This window comes from Camelus ferus, chromosome 8, assembly GCF_009834535.1.
Source record: "Camelus ferus isolate YT-003-E chromosome 8, BCGSAC_Cfer_1.0, whole genome shotgun sequence".
Lineage (NCBI taxonomy): Eukaryota > Metazoa > Chordata > Mammalia > Artiodactyla > Camelidae > Camelus > Camelus ferus.
Genome location: NC_045703.1, coordinates 58,286,437 through 58,313,088, shown reverse-complemented (window position 1 = coordinate 58,313,088; position 26,652 = coordinate 58,286,437). Strand labels below are relative to the sequence as shown.

The window sequence follows — 26,652 nt, the reverse complement described above, 5'->3', positions numbered from 1 at the left end:
TGTTCTCCTAGTGAATTTATTAGCCAAGAATGTAATTTAATCTGTGATTTCAATTTTCTACCAGCAGATCACATTTGCCATTATCCTTCCTAATAATATTGGTTTTAAAATAAGCCCATTATTCTTAGCTCTGTGTGATCATAGGGCTAAAACCAAGTTCTTTCTATACAAGAATGTGGTACATGCTTCTAGTGTACATTATCTATTACTTCTAGAGACCATCCCAGGGTAGCAGAATGATCACTCAGGCCCAGATGTTTGCTGCTACACAAGTAAAACACACGTGCACAGGGCCTGAGATGCAGAGGGAAATGCATGCCTGTGATGCCAGCTCACATGGGGAGACCCACCCAACACGGTGGTTTAGGACATCACAGGGACCAGAGGAAGGCCTGAATAGCTGAAAAACCTGCATAAATTTCTAGATTCCTCTAGCATTTATATAAGACACATGGAGAAAGAACTCCAACCAGGCATTTGCTTTTCCTTAAGAAAAGGTCTGTGATTAGGCTTAATCTCAAGATCTAATTACACAAAGCCTCAGTCTTCTCACGTCTACAGAAAACAGCGATTCTCAACCAGGATAATGCAAGGTCAGATGGGGCAGATGCATAGCTTGCCAAATTACATTTATCATTAGAGTATAATCTTTGGGAAACAATTTTATTGTTTTAATAATGCAAACTAAATAAATTGAAGGTTGAAGAAAATAAAGGCAAAAGATTCTTTTTTTTTAATGAAAAAAGAGTCTGGGTTTAAGATAGCAGAAACACAGCGAACTAAATTCTCTTCCAGATCTAAGACTTAGGATTTCCCCCTCCAGAGACTAGGTTGCCCCACCATCAGAATTTGGCACTGAGTGCGGAAGGGCTGCTTATTTCCTGTAATTAGTACAGCATACCAGCAGTGATAATGAATTTCAGGCTTGCTTTGGATAAATATAAAACATTTAATTCAACTATTAGTCAAACACACAGATAACACAAACATCCTTTCAGATCCTAGTATGACTTGGCTTCTTCTAACCTCAAACAGCCCCAGAGTTCCCCAGACCTGCTAATCTTGAATCATGTAAATCACATCCTGAAATGTTTTAATGAACTCACAACCTGCTAGTTAATAACTAGCTAACAATATGCATCCTGTTTATCTTAACAACCCTCCTGATAGAGGATGGAGCTTCAGACCAGCTTCTCTGTGGATGAGATCCCCCGTGAATAAAACGTTTCACACTCAAACATTTAATGTTTAAAGATCAGGACTCTAAGTTAAATGGATTAATCTGGTGTGAAAACTATTTACATTTTTAACAACATCAGAATTTCTTTCACCCCCAACTGTTTAGTTCACTGCTTGTATGATTATAATTAGCAAGAGAAGGAGGGGAAAGACATTTTATTTGACGCTAAACGGCATTCAAGAATTCTCAAAAGAAACACAGAACAAGTGGGTGGGGTTGAGGAGCCGGCAGGGCTCTTTTTAGAGAGAAGGTAACCTTTCTGCATGAAGCGCAGCGTCTTCTTAAAACAATAGTTCTTTTTCCCATATGTATCCCGTATTCAACTCATTCATGTGGCTACTCTGGTAGTATTTATCAAGCCCTTACTTTGTGCCAGGAATGGCGCTAGGTGATTCATGGAGGACCCCCAAGCCACACCCGACAAGGATGAAGGATGGGGCAGGTGAGCTCGTTTACCTCTCACTTTGGGTAAATAAGATTCTAAGATTCTACCAGGAAGGTTTTAGTAATCAGGTTCCCACGCACGCGAGATCCAGCATCCTGGCAGCCAGGGAGGAGCAGGAAATGCTTATAAGGATTGACCTGAGTCTCCAACCCCCTCTAATAGGCTTTCCCTGTGCTCACCTGGCTCCAGCAGCGCCAGACTCCTTTCTGTTCCCTAAACATGCTGGACTCAGTTCTACTGCTGATTGACACCAGAGGATCCCTCCGCTGCAAGACCGAGCTGGCGCCTCCCCCTCCTTCGGCTCCCCGGCCAGCAAGTTACCTCCTCGGAATTCCACTGAGCAATACCTGTAATCTCCATCACAACATGATTCTCAACAATCTGATTTATTTGTTTTCCTGTTTATTGCCCGCCTCTCTCCACTAGAATATAAACGGAGGAAGAGCAGGAACCTTCTTTAGAGGAGGTCACATCTAAGTTGAAAACACAAGGAAGAGTTAACTGGAGAGACAAAGGAAAAAGGACAGCGGTGCTTTCCAAGTAGAGAACACTGCATACACTTGGCCTTCGGTATCCACGGGTTCCACATCCAGGGATTCAACCAAATGTGAATTGAATATTCAAGAAAAAAAAAAGATCTGAGAAAGTTCCAAAAAACAAAACTTGGATTTGCCACCCTCTGGCAACTATTTACATAGCATTTACATTGCATTAAGTATTATAAGTAATCTAGAGATGATTTAAAGTATACCGGAGGATGTGTGTAGGGTGTATGCAAATACTGCACCATTTTATATGAGACCCGAGCATCTGTGGAATTTGAGGGTCCTGGAACCAATCCCCCATGGATACCAAGGGACAACTGTGTAACTGTGTATGATTGTGTGTATATATATATATATATTTAATACATATATTTATGTATATATTCATTTATGCATAGATGTATGAAAGTTATCTGCTTTGAGATAAGAGACTTCTGTTAAATATTTTTCTCTCTCATTCAATCTCTGCTCCAGCAGCCTTGCTAACTCTCTAAAATACCCACCAGTAAGGGCAGGACTGCTTAATGGAACACACACTGCATGGAAATTCCACACTGACAGTTTTATGTATGTTAACTCACAGAACCCAATCCATCTGACAACCAGGTGAGGAGGGTGCGGAGATGCAAAAAAGTTAAACGCACAGCCCAATATCACGCAGCTCCCAGAGAAGGGCCAGACTCTGAGCACGGGCTGGTCCAACGCCAGAGGTCTGAACTACCCTTCCTTTTGTAGCTGGGCATCAAGGGCTCTGAGTGAAATGCCAGAACCTTACAGAGAGGAATGAAAACCGGAAGTCCCAGTCTTTACGCTCGGCTCAGGCATGGGGCAAAGGGTAACCCAGGTACCTGACTCACTGGTCCCAGCAGGCTCCTGGGAGCCAGTGGGGTATTGGTGGCAGTAGCCCACACGACCTCGTCGGGCTCTAAGTGCTTGTGTGTTTACCCCAGCATGCCTGCACCAATGCTGTCCTCTCCTACATCTGCTGTCTTGTGAACAATGTCAAGACAAACTGGACGAGGCATCATTTGACAGAACTGAGCACAAGTTGATTTGCTGAATTGGGTAGGCACCCACTGAGCAGCCCAGGAGAGACAGGCCCCAAACCCTCAGTGGAGTGTGAAGGAGCAGAAAAAGATGCGTTTAGAGGGTGGAAGGGGCAGATATACACACGGGGAACCAGGGACAAGGAGCATGGACTGGAGCGGCGAGAGCTCAGAAGGAACTGGGCCCCTGAGTGAACACCACAAACTGCCTACAGGCAGCCTGGCCTGCGTCTCCACAGGTCAGCAGGTCAGTCCGCCTCATCCGAAACCAGAGTCATGTATGGGCACATCAGGGGGGAAACCCTACCTACCTTCTATCAGCTGGGTAGTGTTAATCTGAGAATTCGCAAAAGATCTAGAAAATAAGGAATAGATGAATTAAGCGAAAGCAGAAATCTTCTCTCTTCTTCTAAACATTTTTGGATCACATATATAATGCAGAGGAGAATTATTATAAGAAGTCTGAGTATATACATATGTACACGTATATATATAAGTGTATGTATTTATATAGTACCCCTCTTCTCAATGTCCCTGCTGTGCCCTCGGCAAGCTTCTCACCTGGCCTTCATTAACACCTTTGGTGCAAGGACCCTGTTTTAGTCATCTCTGCAGGCTAGGTAGCCAGCACGGTATCTGGCACACAGAAGATTCTAAGTACTGAATGAGTAAGTGAATGAAAGAACATCTATAGCTTTTATTTTTTAAAGACATGAAAATTGAAAGAAAGGGGTTACATTCTTTGTATCTATTGGCAAGAACTTTAAATGGCAATAAACTATCACTTACTTATCTAATGTCCTGATCCACTTAACTACACTTGCCCCGTGTTCTTTAGCTATCAGGAAGGAAAACTTCGGTAACACCTAAATCGTCACCCAAAATGAAAGACAGTTTGAATATATCTGCACTATTGGTCTAAGATAACTCAGGAATTTTGATTTTTAGAGGTTTTATGGTGAAAAAAAAAATCCTAGATACTTAAAACTGATCTCTTAAAAAATTCCCAAGGGGAAATTTATTTCTGACAATACTGAACGAACCAACCAGAAAATGTCAATTCAACAAGTCATAGTACTTTCTGTTCATTGTTCAAGGAGGACAGATGCAACATTATCCCTTATTTTAAATCCCTGAAGTTCTCGTATTTGTTTTCATGGCTCAAATTCACCGTGATTTCCTGGGCAGCAGAAATGTAAGACGGAAAACACTCAGGATGGAAGACATCATATGTAGCCTTCAAAATCCAGACTGTGACAGAACTTCGAAGTGGATATGATATTTTTCGATTATGGGCTGTTATTTACAGATGCTCATTGGTGCCTTTCAAAATCATTTTCCAGATTATCCAATATAAATCTCTTATAATCAAACTGCTTTTTATTGATGACTTACCGAGTCAAGATTTTGGAATTCCCAGGCAATCAACAAAGAGGGAAAAAAAAAATCTGTTTTCATAGCTCTGATACTACATATTACCTGAAATTTCTGTATCATATTTCGTAACACAAGCTGACTGAATAAATCAACCTCATTATCATTTTTCCCACTAAAATAATATTTTTAATGAAGAATCCTGGCCTTTCACAATCAAGGCAGGCAGAGTAGCCACTAACCTGTCACATTCCATAAGCAAAATCATAAATATTGGGGGAAATAAATGCCGGTAAGTTTGTGACAGATTGCACCAACAAGGAGAGGCTACTTCACAAGGAAATCGCATGAAAGATTTTGTCTTCATCACCTTTCATGATAAATTTACCTAATAAAATTGAAAAGGGGAGACTATAAGAAAGAGGAATTATAGGTTAATTGTTATCACGTTACACTTTTACAGTGTTTTCCCGCTTGGTACCCCTCACCAGATGCCTCCTCTGCAAACTGTCACAAGGGAACAAAGAACTCTAATTTGCAAAGGAACCAACTCCACACTATATTAATAAAGTCACTTCCTGTTGTCTCTTAATAATGAGCTGTCAGATGGCTTGCTTTGATTAAAACAACAAACTTCCTGGTATGAAAAGGCCTGTTCCATGTGCGACTTACTGCTCCCTCTTGTGCGGGATACACAGCATCTTCTGTCTCACTCACTAACCCAGATTTGATTCACCTTGCATAAAGTTCGATCCTGACATCTTTAAAGATCCTCCCACAAGCTGCATAAATGATGGCCTTCTTAGGAACAGAGTCATCATCCTGTCCTGTTATAAACAGATGATTGTTTGTCAAGACCAGGTTTCTATCCCCTGTTGGAGCCTTCCCTTTCTCTCCTCCCCTGGCTGCCCCTTGCGGTCCCAGGGCAGGACACGGGGCTCTGCAGCATATGCCTTATGAATCTTCCTCAAGTACCCAATTATCCTGCCGCCGCGGCGTGTCAGTGTCCTGACAGCTGCGAGCCGCGGGCCGGCCCTGCTGTCAGAGGTGAAAGACGGCGGGCACCCCTATTCCTCACCGCATTTCCATTACAACGCCGACTAAGAGAGGCGCGCGCGCTGAAAGGAGTTCGTTAGGAATGCCACGGAGGTCAAAGACTGCTTGGAAGAAAAGGCTGAGGTGAAAATTAAAAACAGGGGAAGCGCCAGGATGGTCCAGACAGGTGCCGCTGCTATTACAGCGGAACATTACAGCAAGACGCCTCTCGCAGGCCCGCGGCGCTATTGTGGGAGAGCGCGCACTCTTGGGCTGGTTTTAATTGAGATCAATTTCACAAGTACTATCCTCTGCAAAGTCCTTCAACTGACTGAAAACCAAATGAAGCTTTTGTAAGTGGCGACAGGATTTTCTGTTGCCTTCCCCTCGGCCCCCTCCTCAAATCGATGATATTCTGAACTTTTGGAGATTCTGTGCTAAAGAAAACAGCAGTTATTCTGGGCCAATCTCTATATATACATTTTAAAATATTTATTATTTGAACTGTGTTTTCATGAACCTAACCTGTTACTCCAATTATTGGTCAGCAGCAAACATTTGCTGGTGGGTCAGAAACACAAAAGGCCTCCAGAATTCTACCCAGACCGCAGGTGCTCTAAAAATTCAGTGATTCCACTTGGGGAGTACAGGGCCAACACTTCTATCCCTGGCTGATTACAACTTAAAAGGGTTTGCTACATGCAGTTATGGTTTAGAGGGGGTTGTCTTGGGTCCACACTTGTGCAAGTAAGTATAAAGATCATGTGTCATAATGGTGATGTCACTTAATAACCAGGAACATATCATAGTTATGCATGACATAGTTATGTAAGACTTTCTTGGTGTTTATCCAGCCTAAGGTAAGACTCCACACATGAAAGACTCCTATTTTAAAAAACTGCTAAATAAATGAAGACTCCAATAACAGACAGAAGGTGGCCCTGAAATAAGAGAAAACTCATAGTATAGGGAATTTTATGGGTAATGGTAAACAGTTCCTTGTTTTGAGACCAGAGTAAAAAGACCATTTCTATTTAAATGCATCATAATGAATTTAAGATATCAATTACAGAGAAATTACTTATTATAAGGATTGTGGGAGGGTTGAAATGAAATACACTAAAGAAATCTATAGCTATTCTAATCTAGAGAATTTCATGAACAAACAGATGAGGTCTGGTCTGGCTCACAAGTATGGAAAGTTCCTTTTTATACAAGTACTCTAAAATTGCCGTATTTCAATAAGTCACCATCCTCTTCAAATAATCGCTCAAGTAGTTATTGCAAGATTCAAATGACATAATGTGGGTAAATCATGAGGTTTTAGTATCTGGTATGCAGTAGAAGGGGTGTGCATGCATGTGCATGCACATATATGTGTATTGAAATATATACACATATATATGGTTTATATATATATGTGTGTATATAACATACATCCTATTTGTATTTAAAGATAATATATTTATTCCAATGAGGCTGCAAGTGATTAAAATCCAATTGTTTTGAATTCCCTCTAAATTATTTTCAGAGCCATCAGCACATTCTCTTTAGCAAGATTTATTTAGTGCTTAATACCTGCAAAAAAAAAAAAAAAAAACCAATCTTAGATTGGAAAAACTTCCTGTGATAGTGGCCTTGATTTCTGGACAGTGCTGTCACTCAGAAGTGAGAGTAATAAAAAGAGTCTCAACCAAGCAGGCCAAAATATATCATTTAGGGTCAAGACTGAGATATACTCTATCAAACAAGGAGATAGTTGCTTAGGTGACTTCTTGCCTAAAGACAACTCCAAAAGAGGAGCTGCAAGACTGTCTGAGTAATGATAGCTTCAGGAGAGTATACATGTAGCTTCTGGAGTGACTGCATTAAAACCCAACACTTACTTGGCCACGTAGACACTGGGGATTGTGAAATACACATTTCCATTACTTTACACTCAAGCCTCATTCTTATCGGTGACAAATCTAGACTTTCTCAGTAAACCTGAACAGCTGAAAAAAAAAATCAATAAATGTTTATTATATATGTTTATAAACTGAAAAAAAAGACAGACACCATTAGTTAGTGATTGCATAAAATCAAGAAATAATTAGAAAAAGAGAGGTTGAGTTCTTCTGGGGAAGACTTAGATACGTCTTTAATTATAGAAGCCTGAGAGCCGGAAGGAGTCTTGGAGACCATCTTGGAGTTCTAGACCAATTCTCTCATTTTCAGAGAAGAAACATAATGTTCAGAGCAGTTATATTGCTTTGTCCAACCACACAGACTAAAAGGGGGAGGGTGAAAAGACTGGATCAAAGTCTTATTCTAAATTTCCACTATACTTTGTTGTTCTAGAAATAGGATTTAAAGAAGTTGTAATTATTTTAAGAAAAAATTTTTATTAAATACTCACACAAATAAATACCACTTTAAACGCCTCTAGCAATCTTGTAACAGTGTATCTTTAGAACCAAGAAACTAATGACAAAATGACGTGAACTCGTTGGCAGGAGTGTTTCTAGAAGAGATCTCTGGAATCAAACCTCTAGAACCTCTTCCTTTTTATTCTGGTTCCTCACTCAGTGGGTGTTGCTTCAGGAGTAATCTGACTTCCTGTGGACTACTTCCGACAGAGGAGAGAATATGCTGAAAAGCCCATAAGAAAAACCTGATTATCCACTTACAAAGTCTTCATAATTTTATGAATGTATAACTGTCATTTGGGGTTAGGTAGAAAAAGTACCTTTATTCATCACTATTCAAAAATTCCCATTTTTTCACACAAAACGTTCAATAAAAGTTTCTCTGAAAAATAAATAACTAACAACCCCCCATCAGAAAGAACTATTTATCAACTTGGTGATTCATTTTCCCTTTTTAACTTCTGTGCTTTGGATTAAGTATAACACAAGTCAGCATTAATTTACACATAGTTAAATAACTATAAAGCTTTTTGTTTAAAAAAGTAACAGATGCACCAAGAGAAATGCCACAAAGTTAAGTTTCATGCAGATACTAGTTTGTATACTTGGAGAGTCACAATTTAGATTTCAAAACATAGGTAACCCTCATTTTCCTAATAGTCAAAGTATCTCACTTATGATTATGTGGATATATTATGTTTATTTATATTTTAACATGTATCCAACAACATTTTAATGAGAAGTACACCATTCGTTTTTGGCTGTGGAATGGGACTTTTTGTAAACAAAGAGATCCTTTTAAATTTCTCTAAAAAGTTATCATAAGCCCCAAATTTGCAATTTCAGCCGAAGTACAACTATCAAGGAAATAGGATTTCCTTTCAAATCCCCTCCCCCAAACAGCACTCTTCTTCACATTAGTTTTCCAAGCAGAAGGAAATTTAAAGATCTTGCATTTAATCTCAGAAGCATCCTACTATGAATTTGCCACATCCTATCCCACAGACAGTTCTATTTCAACCGAGAATTAAATTATTCACCATGTCCATTTCCTAGAAAGCCCTGTAGCATCAAGAAAGAGAATTCTTTTTGACAATAAATGATTGATCTCCTAAAGCACCAAAATAGTTTCTCTCTTTCCAAAATTGCATTCCTGCTACTTTAGATGTGTTCCCATGTAGATACACTTGCAAAGACATCTGACTATCTAGAAAAAATAGCCCTTTGGTTGGTTCCTTTTTGATTCCACTGAATTGGACAAGGGAAAGGAAAGAGAACTATCACGAATGAACACCTATGCTTTATATGCATTGTCCCATTTAATCCTCGCACTAGCAGAGGAAGGAACTGCCACCATTCTACATACTGATACTCAGAGATATGACACCATAAGGATGATCAACAACAAAAACAGCAAGATAAACTGGACTTTATCAAAATTAAGAACTCTTAATTAAGAACTCTTAAAAGTCATATGTTTTAATTCCACAGCTAACATCATACTCAATGATGAAAGGCTGAAAGTTAAGATCAGTAACAAGATGAGGACGTCCACTCTTGACACTTTTATTCAACACAGTATTAGAAGTCCTAGCCAAAGCAATTAGGTAAGAGAAACAAAGAAAAACGCACCTAAATTGGAAAGGAAGAAGTAAAACTGTTACTATTTGCAGATGACATGGTATTATATACACACTAGTAATGAACTATCAGGAAGAGAAATTAAGAAACAACCCATTTACAATTGCATCAAAAAGACTAAAATACTTAGGATTCAATTTAACCAAGGAGCTGAAAGACCTGTATACTGAAAACTATAAGACATTAAGGAAAGAAATTAAAGAAAACCCAAATAAATGGAAAGATATTCCATGCTTATGGATTGGAAGAATTAATATTGTTAAAATATCCATACTGGCCAAAGTAATCTACAGACTCAGTGCAATTCTTATCAAAATTCCAATGGCATTTTCACAGAAATAGAACAAACAATCCTAAATTTGTATAGAACCACAAAAGCCCTTGAAAAGCCAAAGCAATCTTGAAAAAGAAAAACAAAGCTGAGGGCATCATGCTCCCTAATTTCAAACTATAGTACAAAGATACAGTAATTAAAACAAGTAATTGGCATACAAAGGAACACATACCTAAATGGAACAGAATAGAGAACCCCCAAATAAACCCATGCATATATGGTTGATTAGTTTATAGCAAGGGAGCCAAGAACATACAGTGGTCAAAGGAGAGTCTCTTCAATAAATGGTGCTGGAAAAACTGGAGACCCATATGAAAAGAATGAAACTAGAACACTTATCTTACACCATCCAAAAAAATTTCACTAAAATGGATTAAAATCTTGAATGTAAGACCTGAAACTATAAAACTTCTAGAAGAAAACGGCGGGAAAGCTCCTTGACATAGGTCATGGCAATGATTTTTTAAATCTGATATCAAAAGTAAAAGCAACAATACAATCTTGTTTATTCTACATTTTAGCACAGGGAAATATATACAAGATCTTGTGGTGGCTCACAGCGAAAGAGAATGTGACAATGAATGTATGTATGTTCATGTATAACTGAAAAATTGTGCTCTACGCTGGACTTTGACACATTGTAAAATGACTATAACTCAATAAAAAAATGTTTAAAAAAATAAATTTAAAAAATAAAGGCAGCTTTTCAGAAAAAAAAGTAAAAGCAACAAAAGCAAAAATGAACAAATGGGACTACGTCAAGCTAAAGAGCTTCTGCACTGCAAAAGAAACCATCAACAAAATTAAAAGGCAACATACTCCATGGGACAAAATACTTGCAAATCATGTATCTGATAAGAGGTCAATATCCAAAATATATAAAGGATTCATACAACTCAATAGCAAAAACAAACAAAACCCCCCAAAAAACAAAAAACAAAAAAAGCTCCAAACAATGCAATTAAAAAATGCACTGAAGATCTGAATAGACATTTTCCAAAGAAGACATACAGATGACCAACAGGTAACTGAAAAGATGCTTAAACAATTAATCAATAGGTGAATTAAAAAAAAAACAAAATATCACCTAACTCCTGTTAGAATGACTATTATCAAAAAGACAACAAACAACAAGTGTTGGTGAGGATATGGAGAAAAGGGAATTCTTGTGTTCTGCTGGTAGGAATGTAAATTGGTGCAGCCAGTATGGAAAACAATATGAAGGTTCCTCAAAAATTAAAAATAGAACTTTCATATTATCCAGCAATTCCACTTCTGGGCATTTAGCCAGAGAAAACAAAAACACTAACTTGAAAAAACACAGGCACTCCCATGTTCACTGCAGCACTATTTACAGTAGCCAAGATATGGAAACGACCTAAGCATCCATCAATGGATGAATGGATAGAGAAATTATGGTGTTTTATATGTATATGTATATATAAAGGAAACCTTGCCATTTGTGACTACTTGGATGAAGCTTGAGGGCATTATTCCAAGTGAAAAAAGTCAGACAGAGAAAGACAAATACCGTATGATCTCTTATATAGAGAATCTAAAAAAAAAACAAGCAAACAAGAAAACCCAAGCTCATAGATACACAGAACAGATTGGTGGTTGCCAGAGAAGGGAGTAGGGGTGGGAGAAATGGGTGAAGGGGGGAACAAAAGGTAAAAATTATTATGATGATTATTATTATTGTTATTATTATTATATGTTGATTACATTTTAAAATGATAATACTTGGGACATGTTGGGTTAATAAAATATATTATTAAAATTTTTAAATTAAAAAAATAAAGCTCTGAGAGAATAAATATATAAATTGGAAAAAAAATCTTTAAAACTATCAGAAAAGAGTGTAAAAAATGCCTTTATGATATTTCTTGGGAAAGATTTCTTAAAATGGCACAAAACAAAGAAACTAGAAAAGACTGAAATTTCACTGTGTGACAATTATAAAGAGCCAAACAGTTAAACAAGTTAGAACTCACTGAAAGAAAATATTCATAAGACATAAAACAAAGGATTAGTATCTTGAATATATAAAAAATTTCAAATGAATAAAGAAAATTCTAGTAAGTCTAATAGAATGAACCAAGGATATAAACTAACAATAATCAGAAACAAATGTATCAGTAAACAGATTTCTACTCAGTTGTAGAAAGAAAGTGTAAGAATGTTTAAATTTTACATAACTGATTTCATCATCTTCATAAGCCTCTGTTCTCACTGGTATGGGGGATTTGGGGTTGGTGAATGCAGAGTAGGGGGTACATTTGGTCTAATTCACCTTCAGATAACACACGGGGGAAAAAAACCCTGATCATCAAAGGAAAAATAAATAATTGTTTGATGCACAGACTTTACTAAGGTAAGAAATCAGACTGAAACATTTAAGAAAAAATTTAACATTAGTTGAAACCTTCACTTTAACCAACTGATTAAAGAAACTAGAATCCAGATTCCTTGAGTACACTGGTTAAACTATGATCTCATCTATAAAGTGAGAATATTCCATTAGAAAGTTCATTTATTTAGCAAAGATGTACTAAGTGCCTAATTTATTCCAAATGCTGGAAATATAGATGTGAGCAAAACAAAGTCCCTGTACTCATATGACTTATAAGTTAATAGGAGAGACAGATATAAAGCCAAGAAAAAAAAAAACTCTGCTCTTAGAAATACGTTATTATGAGAATGATGAAAAGATAAGCTACAGAATGGGAAAAATAATTGCAAATCACTTATATGATACAGAACTTTAATCCAAAATACATAAAGGACTCTCAAAACTCAATGATGTGAAAACAAACAACCCACGTTAAAAATGAATACAATTTTTGAACAGACATTTCACCAAAGAGTATATACAAATGCAAATACACAAATGAAGAGATGCTCAATATCATTAACCATTAGGGAAATACAAATAAAAACTCCAATGAGATTCTACTACAAACCTTTCTGAGTCTCTAAAATTAAAAAGTCTGACCATATCAAGTGTTGGCTAGGATATGAAGCAACTGGAACTCAAACACTGCCAGCAGGAATGTAAAATGACACAATCACTTTGGGAAACAGTCCAGCAGTTTCTTAAAAAGTTATATATATATCCCTACTATTTGATTCAGCCATTCCACTCCTAGAGAAAGGAAAGCATCAGATCTTACAAAAACGTGTACATAAATGTTCATAGCAGCTTTATTTGCAATAGCCAAACAATCCAAATGCCCATCAACAGGTAAATGGATAAGCAAATTTGGGTGTTTATATAGCCATACAATTGTATATGTGTATCCAGCTATACAATGGTATACAGTAATAGTACTGCTGAATAATATTCATCTGTAGAAAACAATGAAATATTGATACATGCAGCAACAAACTTTTGTGGGTGATGGATAGGTCCATTATCTTAATGTGGTGAGTTTCATGGGTATATACTTATGTTAAATTTATGCAATTGTAATAGACAGATACATATATATGTATAACCAAATCATTTTGCTGTATACCTGAAACTAATACAATATTGTAAATCAACTATACTTCAATTAAAAAAAACTTATACCATTGTGCACTTCAAATATGTGCAGTTTACTATAGGTCAAGTCTACTTCATTGAAGGTCAAAAAAGGCTCAGACACCCATGCAATCAATCCCCCTTCCACAAACTCCCATTTCTCAAACTACCCTTTTATGCTTCTTGCCCTAAGTCAGGACATTCTTATGCCAGTTTCATCTTTAAGTGCTTGAATCTGAATAAAATTGTTGATGAGGTTAAGGAACACATACAGATAGGTCCTGGATCTCTCTGTCCACTAGAAGAGAGCTTTGATGGGCTTAAAAAAATAAAAATAAAAATAAAAACCTTAAAAAGGAAGAAAATCACCCTGATTTATTACTCATGTTACAGCGAGCAATCTGGCAGGAAACGAAACCAGCAGTTAATCTGCCAAGCAGAAAAAATGCAATCCCTTTGTTGGTTGTTTAGAAGCATTCGGCTGTTTTATGGTGGGAGTCTATCAAATCCAATACATTTTACATGATTGCAAATCCCTTAAAATATGAAGATGCTCTCACGGTGTAACAGTGAGGGACTGTGGTACTTTGCAATAACAAATTTTTTTATTCTTTGTAAATTCTCCATTATCTATTTTTAATAGTAACAAGACTACAAATGCCATGGAGGTTATTTTAATACAAATGAATATGTGTGCTTTAATGTGCACATGGAAAGATAAGAATTGCCTTGCCTTCTTTCAGAATTGTAAGTCAGGCATATAAAATAATACAAAGACAATCCGATGGGTAAAATATATCTATAAATATCCATGATAATTTCCTATAAATTACACATTCACCCTTCAGTGGAGTAAATGCCCTTAACCAAAGATATAGGATGAGAACAGATTGTACCATTCTTTATCTTTTCTGCATAAACTCTGTTAACTGCAACCCTAAATGAAGCAGCTATTTTCAGGGTAATATAAGATGACACTGGGGATACACCAGGAGTGTTTCAATTACTGGGAAGTAGCCTAGCCTGGAAGTGGCTCACTTGCTCACTTTTCAGTTGGGCCCATAAGGTGATCATTTATGACACTCCCTGTTAGCTATGACCCACCTCCCATAGCCCTTCTGTCCTCTCAGTTCCTCTGAGTGCTGCCGTTCCTGTTGTCTGGCCCCCAGACCCCTGCTTCTCCTTGGACCACTGACCATCACTGGGCCACCTCCCTGATGTCATCCTGACTCAGACTCTCCCACTGCCTGTCCCATCTCTGCCACTCTGAGCGCTTCATCCTCTTTGGGATTTTTAAGCTCATTCTCTGCATTACAACACTAACCACAGAATCAATCAGAATTTTCTTCTATTTTCTCATGTTAAATGTAACTTAGTTTTCCTCAAGCTCAAAAACTTTATTCTCAATCTTCCTAGAACAATTGCTCCTTCTCCAACATCAGGACCAGGGGCCAAGATGGTCCAGCTCCCCTGCTGTCTTGCTGCTCATTGCTGCTTCCATTCATTGCTTTCCCAGTTCACCGGACGGCACCTTCATGGAAGTTCGTGGCCTCCAGGGCACCACTCTCTCCCCTTCCCCCCACCTTATTTACCAACTTCAGGGCTGGCTCTGCCATTATTCTCAGAACCTGCCTTACCATTCGAGAGGATCACTCCTCCAACAGCCCATCCCTCCCCAGGTTCCTCAGCTGCTCTGACACAAGGAGAGTCAGGTCCACCTCACGCTGGTCATGCATGCTTTGACACTGCCCCGTTCACAGACTCTGAAATACCCCTGGCTAATCACACTTGACTGTCCACAGTCATACTGCTCTCCTGTCATCACTCTCTCTTGCTAAACTTCAGCACAGATTCAGTGTTGTTAATATGATCTCAAAAATCACAAAATCACAAAAATGAGGAGAGCTAGCTTTCTGAACCAAAAGGCTGACATCGTTAGTAGCTTTGGAGATTTGGTTTATAAACTGAAGTCATAAAAATCAGGAAAAGAGCCACAGTCTTTAAGAAGGAAAATCCTCCTTTTGATTTAGCAAAGCAAGCCCATCTATATGCTAATTTTAATTTTTATCAGGCCCTTCGCCATCTGGCCCCAGCTTCTTGCATCTCCTACCTTCCCGCACCCTTCCTGCATCCTTCCGCTCCCTCAGCCCGGCTCCCGCGCCATCCCTAGCCACTCTGAGCTCTCTAGGCATGTTGTGCCTTTCCTCCTGGTCACCCCTCTTCTGGAAGGCCATATCCCCCCTGGAAATATCGATCCTCTCTTTGGTCTACCTCAGATGCTACTTTCTCTGTAAATCCCTTTCCTGGCTCTCTTAGGATTATTCATCCCTACTAGTGTTCTTGAGTGCCTACTGTGTGTCAAGCACTGTATAGGATCTAGAGTTGCATCAATAAACAGAACAGATGAAAAATCCCTGCTATGGGATCCAGTGGGAAGAAACTGATAACAAACAAGAGGGTAGGTTAAAAAATATATACAGTATGTTATTTATTAGTTACATATTTTGTTAATGCATGCTATAAACCAGGATGGAAGGAAAAGGGGTGCTGAGAACTGGGAGGGAAATTGACGTATTAACATGGGGTGATCTAAGGAGGTTGCACTGAGTAGGTGACCTCTGAGCAAATGTTGAAGGAGCTGAGGAAGTGAGCCTGCAGCTGGAGAATGACAAGATCAGTGTTCATCGCTAATATCAAAGTCAGACTGTGAATTCTGTGAGGGCAGAGACTGTTTCTTGTGTATGTTTGTGCCTTCAGCTTCCAGAATGGTTTGTAAGGGCTGAAAAAAAATGACGTTTGAATTAAAATTCCAGCATGCTCTGCTTATGCCTGTCTGGGTAAATTTCACATTTTCACATGCCTTTTCTCAGAGGTAATGTTACAAATAGGCAACTGAGTGAAAGGTGACAAACTTCAATTGCCATAAAAGCAACCCACTGCATGCTTTCAGCACTCATTGTAAAATAAACAGTTAAAAGGTAACTGTCCTTGGTGTTGATATATTGACTCTTAAAACTAAATTCCTGGCCTTCTCCAACATATTTATGTGTCTAATAAAATGCAAAGGAAGTTTATTTCTTTTGCATGGCATTTTATTAATGTAAATGATCAAAAGTTTCATGCAATGCATTATCCTTGAACTATAGTGATTCTCCGCAGGACTACGTTAATGGAAAATCACTGTCAGTACATTTTAAATGGATTTGGGAGGGTATTACAGTTTTCCCCTTGTACAAAAATATCCTAAAATCTATATTTAAATGAGATTATTGAACCAGTAAATGGCTACAATACTGTATTAAAGGCAGCAAATTTAAATGTGAGAACTTAATGACATATATCATGTGTAGGTCTCAACTGAAATAAATCATAAGCTTGAGACCAACTGATAATTTTTCACACATACAAAACCCTCGTAGAAGAAGTTAGAGTGACTCATAACAAAGAACAAAGAAGGATTTGATCCTACTGAGATGACCTCACTGAAGGGTAAAACTATCTCTAGAATGTCTGTGTCAATTATATTGGGGAAATAGTCCCATTGTAGAGTGTGGGTGTGTCTCAGGCACTCACTTGGCCAGATGACCTCAACAGTGAAGCACAGGGAACATCTTCAGGTTGGGCCTCTTGCATTTCAGAACTTGTGGTTATAATTTTAAAGGAAGCCCATGAACGTAGGCTGGAATCACGCTTTTGTCATAAATAAAGCATTTAGTCTCCTTGTTAGAATGACAGATTATCCATAAAACTCAAGAGAAAAAAAATGTTTGATGTATGATCCCCATATTACTCTCTAAATAGAATTGTTTTTATATAAACATTGTGGTTTTTAAGTCTTTGAGGTGTTTTTGTCAAAGCTGTAGCCAATACATGGGTTATTTTACATGCCAATTTCAATCGATTAGCAGTGGCTGGCCAGACCACTGGACACAGAAGAGAGCAGACCAAATCGGCCAACAGCAGGCAAGACTGCTGTGATCAATTATTAATGCCTGCCTTGAGCAAGGGTTACTATTATCACATATGCTATTCTTGGCTTCAAAGGATGATAATACATTATTGCAAGAATCAGGCATGGTGATGGAGGAGAAAATGTAACTTGAGACCCAAAAAGAAAGATGAAACAGCAAGAAGAGAGTAGGCATTTGTTTTTGTCCAGCTGTCCCTCTTAACTTATAAATTATCCTTCTTTTGCTAAAATTTTGGGTGTGTATATATATATATATATTTGCTTTAATAAGGCAGGTTAACTCCTTTACAGAGCACAAACTAGCTACCCACCAGGACATTAAAAGATGAGAGAATGGCACTGTTATCTGCTGGGGTTTGGTCAGGAAAGCAGAATCCACTGCAGATGTTTCAAGCAGGAAGAGATTTTACCCAGGGCTCTGCAGACAGAGCCTTAGATATGCGTGAGCTTCTTTGCAATCCCATCACTGAGGAATTGATGTTTGAGATTTTAATTTTTTCCCCTTTAATTCTGTTTTTCATGTAGACTTCTAAATAATTAGTTAACATTCAAGGTAGCTCCGTAAAAGTCAGGGACAAGATAAAAATAATATTATGGTTACTGTGTAACATTATTTGGAGATTTCTAGCTAATGAAATGATAATTTTTAAAGTGACATAATTGTAGGAAGAGAAGAAGCAAAGGTATTACTCACCTTAAAAAAAACTGAAACAAAAAACATGAAGGAGCAAAGGAGTGAACAAAAAAGGTAATCTTTCCCCAAGAAAAATCTATAGAAGTTGATATGTTAAGAAAGAGTCATATAATCAGAACATTGAGAAATATGAAGAAAAGTGCCAGGAAAAAAAAATAATCAAAAATTGCTTAACTACTTAAGTAGTAGTTTCTTGGGGAGACAGATGAGAGTGGAAAGGGTTGTGATAAAGAGATTGATTTTTTTTCATTACAAGCTTTTCAGTGTTATTTGCTATTGATTTATTTAACTATGTGATGGAAAAGCATTTTCTCTTTTTACTTTATGAATTTAGACTGTGCAAATTTTACTACAACAGGTAATACTTTGTAATTAAAACAAGAATTCCTTAATCCAAGAAAACCCATGGAAAATCTGCTAAAATTAATGAGAGTATCTAGAATAAGGTAAACAAAAAACAATAGCTTTCTTACGTATCTTTCAAAATCATTAGAACATATAATGTGAAAATTTTCCATTCCTAATGGTGACAAAAATATTAAATACTAGCAATAAGACAAATAGCAAATATACACTAGCTATAACATTTTATAGAAAGCTGCAAATGAAAACACGTAAGTAGAGAGGTTAACCACATTCCTGGTTGGAAAACTCAATACTATAAACCTGTAAACTCTACTAAAATTAATTTATAGATTTAGTGCAGACTATAACAAAATCCTCAATTGAATTTTCTATGGAACTTACTCAATTGATTCTAAAATCTATCTGGAAAAGGAAATGTACAAAATCAGCTAAGAAAATTCTGAAAAAGGAAATGAAAAAGGACTTGCTCCGCTAGATATAAAATATACTATAAGTTTCCAATAATCTTTAAAATACGATAGTAGAGCTAGAATAAACCAGGAGATAAATAGCTATAGAAAAAAGATAAGCAATTCACACTGCAACAATCTGATGGATATGTGAGAAGATGCTAAATTTCTCTGACAATAAAAGAAACAACAATTAAGTGATGAGCTACTTGTTACCCAGCTTGTTGAAAATATCAAGAAAAAAGTAACAATAAATCCTGGAAGATACATGGAGACACTGTGTTCTCATATGCTATTTGTTTAAGCAACTTGTCTCAGCCATTCTGGGGAAATTTGCTAGAAAACCTACATGCTAATGTGCTTAAAACTTGACCCAGAAATTCTATTTCTAGAACTCTATCCTGGAGATATATTCATGCATGTGCAAAAAGAAATATGTACAATAATATTTATTGACACAAAATCCTGGAAATTACCTAAATGACAGTCATTATAGGAGAGATTATAAACTATGTAGCCATAAAAACAACATGGTAGACAGAGCCTTATGTATAGATATAGACAGATCTTCCTCTGTATCCCTAATATTGCACGTGGAAAAATCAAACTGCAGCACATTATGAATAATATGACACAAGTTCTTTCTAATCTATATATGTATGTACATACGTACATAGGAAAACGTTTGCAAGAATATACATAAATGTTTAACAAAAGTTCCTTTTGAAAAGGAGAGTGAGATTGGAGTAGGATGAAGGCAGATGTTCACATCTTACTTCATACATTCCAGTGTAAGTTTGAGATTTTTGCTTAGGGCAGAAATGTTTGCATCCATTTGTAACTAGACATATTTTCTTTTTAGGTTTATTTATTTAAATTTTTTAATGGAGATACTGGGGATTGAACCCAGGACCTTGTGCATGCTAACCATGTGCTCTACCGCTTGAGCCATACCCTCCCCACTAGACATATTTTCATAAGGCCATATTTAAAATATTTTAAACCAGTCTACCAAAGAAGAAAAGCCTATGGCAAGTATATTTTTCTCATTTCATATTTAAGTTGAAATTTTAATTTCATCAGCCAGTGTTTTGTAAGGAAGGAAAATTACAAGTACAGAATTCAAAATTAAATGTTTAATTTTCAGTTTTATCATTAACTTTTCCTTTTTTTTAACTACAATATTTAAAGGTTTCTTTATTTTTTTTTTTACAGTAAAGGAGAACAGGAAGAGGAAAGAAAAAAGAAGGAAATAAGGAAAACTTGAGTAATTCCAAAAGCTGTAGGAAAAGCTCAGCTGTATCCTACTGGGTAAAGTTGCTCATCACCTGCCCCCTGAGCACAGAGTGGTAGAAAACAGCCTTGAAAAGAGCCCCCAGATTATCACAATAAAAACAGACAGGAGATGGATAAGGATGGGCTTCCTCTCATAGGGTCAGGCATTCACCTGACTAAGGGGCCAGTGATTCGACAGAAAAGAACGGTGGCATTTCTCAACCAATCTGTGGTACATACACACTGTACAGTTCTTCAACCACTTTTCTACTGGTTGTGAAGAGAAACTGGCAGACCTTTCTCTTTGTCTGCAGCAAACTGAAACAACTCTCAGTATTTTAGATGCAAAGTTGTCATCTATTCCAGGCCTAGATGATGTCACATTTGAAGTCAGCCCCCCTAAGTGTCAACGGTATCACAAATAAATCACAGTCTGTGATCACTTTGGAGCGATCACAGCAGAAGAGTTTACACGACTCTGGACCACAGGAAAGTAAAGTAACACCAGAAAATATCTTAACTGTCGCCAAGGATCCAAGATACGCCAGGTATCTCAAAACGGTTCAAGTCGGTGTTCCGGTGATGGCAATAAGAAATAAAATGATATCAGAAGGACTAGACCCAGACCTTGAGAGGCCAGATGCTCCAGAGCCTGATGGTGAAGGTGAAAAAAATACAGAAGGAAGTTCAGGTAGTGAATCTTCTTTAAGTGACTAAGCTTAATTTTGATAACAATTACATATACGTCTGTTGGTGCACATTTACATTGTATAATGCATAATGTTCAGAGAGCCTGAACTGTAACTCTAAGTCATAAAAACATCAAACAGCTACCTGTCAACCACCAAACTTCTATGTCAAAAAAAAAAATTTATCAAAAAAAAACCCCCCAAAACAAAAAACAAACAACAGACAGGAATCCGAGCTGGTGTGTTTCCCAGCATACAGAGCACCTGCTGCCTTCCTTGCTCACACAGAAGATGCAGATGAGACCAAACTGCTCACTCCCAGCTTTTTCTTAGCTCTTTTAGATTTTGTCATAAAGATGTTCCAGACCAGGCTTTGCCACTACGTCTTCCCTATTATTACATGCCAACGCCTTCTTGTAAAAATGCAAATCGCCGTGCAAATTGTTAGATGTGATTATTACCGATTCCTGCAAATTACTTTTTAATACCTCTCTTCCTTTCTCTAATCAACACCTCACCATAAAAATAAATAAATGTTCAGAATTCAAATTAAACAATAACAATAACCCCCTTACTTAGTGCCTATTATGTGCAAAACTCTGAACAATAAACTGTGAGAAAACAAAAGATGAGTTAGACACAGTCCCTACTCTCTAAAAACCCTAATAATGTAACAGAGACAGTAAATATGTCCACAATCACTTTCATAGGCCAAATTCAATAAAGGCTTTTAAAAAAAAATTGAACTATAGTTGACTTACAATGTTGTGTTAATTTCAGGAGTACAGCAAAGTGATTCAGTTATACATATACATATATATATCTGTTCTTTTTCAGATTCTTTTCCATTATAGATGATTATAATATATTGAATATAGTTCCTTGTGCTATACAGCAGGACCTTGTTGTTTATCTATTTTATATATAGTAATATGTATCTGTTAATCCCAAACTCCTAATTTATCCCTCCCCCTCTTTCCCCTTTGGTAATCATAAACTTGTTTCTATGTCTGTGAGTCTGTTTCTGTTTCTTAAATAAGTTCAGTTGTTATCATTTTTTTTGGTTCCACATATAAGGGATAGCATATGATACTTGTCTTTCTCTGTCTGACTTACTTCCCTTAGTATGATAATCTCTAAGTCCATCCATGTTGCTGCAAATGGCATTATTTCATTCTTTTTTATGGTTGAGTAATAGTCCAGTGTGTGTGTGTGTGTGTGTGTGTGTGTGTGTGTGTGTGTGTGTGTGTGTGTGTTTGTGTGTGTCTGTTGTCACATCTTCTATATCCAGTCATCTGTCGAAGAACATGTAGGTTGCTACTGTGTCTTGGCTATTGTAAATAGCGTTGCTATGGACATTGGGGTGCATCAATCCTTTTGAATTAGAGTTTTCATCTTTTCCAGATATATGCCCAGCAGTGGGATTGCTGGATCACATGGTAACTCCACTTTTAGTTTTTGGAGAACCTCCATACTATTCTGCATAGTGGCTGTACCAACTTACATTCCCACCAGAAGTATAGAAGGGTTCCCTTTTCTCCACAACCTCCCCAGCATTTATTATTTGTAGACTTTTAATAAAGGCTTTAGTAACCAGATAGCTCATGGTGAGGAGGGTGATATCTACCCAGATGGGCTATAGAAGGCTTCGCCTACTGGGAACGACATGTCGTCTGAACCTTGAAAAAATGGGGTAGAAGGATATTCCAGGAAAGATCTATATGACCAAAGGCTTAGGAGTGAGAATTGCAAGTAATCTGGTGGTGAAGCTTGATGGATGGGGGAAGGACAGAGGGAAAGGGAAGCAGATGTAACTGGGGATCAATCTGAACAAGAAACCTGGGGCACGTGTTCTCAACAGCATCCTAGTTAATGTCTCCATGCTTATTTGAGGATCCTATGGGCTTTTTTTTTTTTTTTTTCTGGCTTGGGATTTATTTCTCATCTATAGGAGCTACATAATGAGGACTTCCCTGTATTTTACTACATTCACTAAATTGAGCATTTTGAATCAAATAAAAAAGACTTGTGATTCCCAGATCACTTCATCTGTAATTTGATCACAAAAAAAAGAGGTTATTCCCACTTCAAACACAGAGGGAGAGTGTGGCTTTTGGGGGCACCGAGGGAGACTGCATTTCAGTCCTCATCTGCTTTGCAAACAGCCTGGTGCACAGGAGAGGGGAGGCCAGCCCCGCAATGGGGAGATGAGGAACAAGGGCCCAGAGCCGTGACAGCCAACAGGAAAGAAGAAATGGGAATGGGCCCTGTTCTTATGGACAGAGTACAGACGACTCTGTACTCTTTGAGGACTCTCTGGAAAACATTTTTATGTAAAGCCATTTCTCAAAATATACACATGCACATCCCAGTGAGCTGGTGCAAATGCACATTGTGCACCTCCTTGTTTGAAGCCAGAGTAAGGCCATTTATTGAATTAGTTAGTAATGAAAGCAAAAATAAAAAGCACACTCAGAGAGATCAACGATATTTCTTAAACAGGGGAAATGACCAGCCTTTCATAGTCTTTGCTGACATCAGCACCCAGAGAGGACAAAAACAACACAGAAGGTTAAAAACCCTAAGACTCCCATAGGACTGAAAAAAAAAAAAACCCCAAAAAACCCCCATAAAAACCATCTCACTAGACTCTGGAAAGAAGACTCTCACACCAGAGACATCTTCATCGAAAGATGATATCACATCAGGGATTATCTTGGCAAAAATGATGTCAGTTGATGTCAGTTGGCATTTCAGGGACCCCAGCTGTGGAAATGTTTTTATGCCTGGTTGAAAGAGAAGATTCCAAAAGCAGTGGGAAGCCACCCTCTAATTATATCAGGCTTGCATCCGGACCACGGAGCTGACTGGTGAAAGGTACACAGCAGGGATTCTGCAAGCAGTTGCTGGCAGCCTGATCTTCACTGATCTGACGTCCATTCTTTCTAAAACAAGGTTCTCTTTTTTTCTCTTTTGATTATAAAAATACTTCATTGTCAATGGTAAATTTTGATAAGGTACAAAAAAATTCAAAAGGGGAAATAAAACTTACCCATCATCATACCATGCCCATATAACAACTTTTCATTTTGATGTTACTCTCCTTTTTCCCCTATGTTATTCCAACACTTTCAAAACATTAATTTATATGATACATCATAGGATTTATCTGACTGATGTATATAAAATGGAAAAAAAAACCTACCCATGCAAAATAAAGGGGAAAAAAAAAGTATCCTGGCAGAATTGTATAAATTACATTAAAGTATATTTGTAGATTCAGTTGCTTAAATTTTATCTCCAAATGCAATGAAGGCAATACAGTAGAAAATACAATAAAAACATTCTTTTTGGGGAAGATATTCATTACCGGAACCATGTTCCACAGTCACAGTGCAAATGCCCATTCTAGTTAAACAAGGTTGAGTGATTCCCCATGTGTTTCTCTGCAATCTAGGGACACGATAAAGAAACTGCTACCTAAGTAAATTTTATAAAGATTACAGTAGGCCAAACTCAGAGAACAAAGGGGAAGAAAAACAACAATTTTCAAAGCAGCAATGAAAACCAACATAATTTAATCCCACCAGCAGATGTTTGCTTGGTGCTATTTGTTTTGCCTTTTCTAGGATTGAGGAATTGCTTCCTAATTGCAAAAAACAACCAAAAACTTAGATACTTCATGCATTTGAATTTGATACACATATCAAATATATATTCAATTTTCAATTAATTCTGCAAATATTCAGTCCAGTCATGAGAGATCAGAGCAAAATGTCAATTGAATTTACACATGGTGTTAAATGTGTCTAGATTTCTGTTTTTATATATCTTTAATTTATGGAGATCCTACTTGCTGAATATTAGCATAAATTTTTCGCTTAAGGAAACGAGTCCTTCAATAAACACAATTGGCATATTTGAAGGTATAATATATTAATATTTTTCCATGAAAAGATCACAAACAAGCACACCTTTGGACATCAGTGAGAAACTCGTCTGATGGAGGAAATCCTTCTGCAAAGTACCTGGACCTCAAAAGTATCAAGACAAGTATGACCCACTCAGAAGATGGCTTATAGTATATTTATCTCTGCTGGTCTCCTGGAGTTACAATGATTACTGTCAGCAGGGATGCCCTTTCCTCTGACAGAGCTGACACTGCTGAGTATAAATTAAAGGAAAATCAGATTTTTTAGTCTCTGAGAGGGTGGCAGGATGGGGGAGGGGCAGAATCTTTCCTTCCATATCCTTCTTCTCACTATTTAGAGTTTGTCAAGGAAAACCCAGTGCCAGAACATTTAAACAGAGATGACGCATGCTAAACGGGGAAGTTTTTGTTGTTGAGGGAAGCAGGGTAAGACAAACACTACTGAGAAATGACCCATGCTCCTTCAGCTTTCCCTAACCATCACCAAAACAAAAAAGATGAATCCTAGTCCTTCCCAGCTTTGTTCTCACAGCTCAATCTGTTAGAACTAAGAATACATTCTGTTATAAATTTCCAAAAGACAAAGTATACACATTTCTTTACAAAAAAAAATTCCACATGTTAAAAACTTAGAGACATGGATGACTGAAACAATTACAGAATTCTGTATCATTAGAGATTTTTGTAATAAGGTTTCAGGATTTCACTGTGGTAGAAACAATGAAAGGTTTTTCAAATTGCTGATGAAAAGCTTAACATAAATTCAGTATTATTATGAATTCTCATATTCATATTTTACTGTTGCTTCATGGTAACTCTCGCTGAAAATGAAAGTCAACCCCTGTTCTGGCTAGATCCTTAATTGCATGGAGGTATGCTAATGTGGTAATGACACATTATCAGATGTTGTTTTTACCAAATATCCTGCAAGACAGTTACTAGTATACTGTGAAACATTAATAATTAAAAACAAATCACACTTGTCAAAATAAATACATCTGTCTATCATAATATCCTTGTTTCTTTACTTTCACTTGTTTTCCAAAATGGCAGGTGTCAAAGTGGATCATTTGTTATGGTACATGTATCCAATTATGCACACGGTTTAGGAAAGACCTGACAGCAAGATTGAAATGATTAAATACATGCGAAAGAGTGATGTAGAGGAAGGGGAGAACTCTCTGCAATTATTGTTCCAGGATCATCGAAGACAATAGAATGAGCCCCAAACCAGAAATACGTCATCAGTGATATTTACCCCAAGCCTCTGCATCCTGAACATTCTCATCCACAGCAGGGAGCCTGGAGTGAGGGGTCCTGATACACTGACGTGCATTCATCAACAAGGTGAAGGAGATCAATATTATGAGAAGGATTTATTTATTACACAATTTACTGCACAATTCAGTCACCCGGTTCCTCAGTTTCATATTTAACTTTTAAGTCCTTCACTAATTCAAATATTGTTCTTACATATCAAAATGGAAGCTGGCCTTGCCTCTCTGTTTTTAAGATTTTGCACCCTCATTCATTTCCATTTTTCAAAATAAACCAGGGAGCAAGTTTACTCCTTTAGAATGAGGTCCTTAATTACCGAGTGGACTTGAGTATCCGAAAGGCTTGCCCGGGGCATCCATCTCTGAAAGGAGATAGTTATAACCTCATTTGCTTTCTGTGCCCAAAG

General features: G+C 37.4%; 1 pseudogene; it reads left to right on the top strand.

Moving 5' to 3' along the window:
- Window positions 1-20,138: 20,138 nt before the first annotated feature.
- Window positions 20,139-21,541, top strand: LOC102515531 (annotated as a pseudogene).
- Window positions 21,542-26,652: the final 5,111 nt, after the last annotated feature.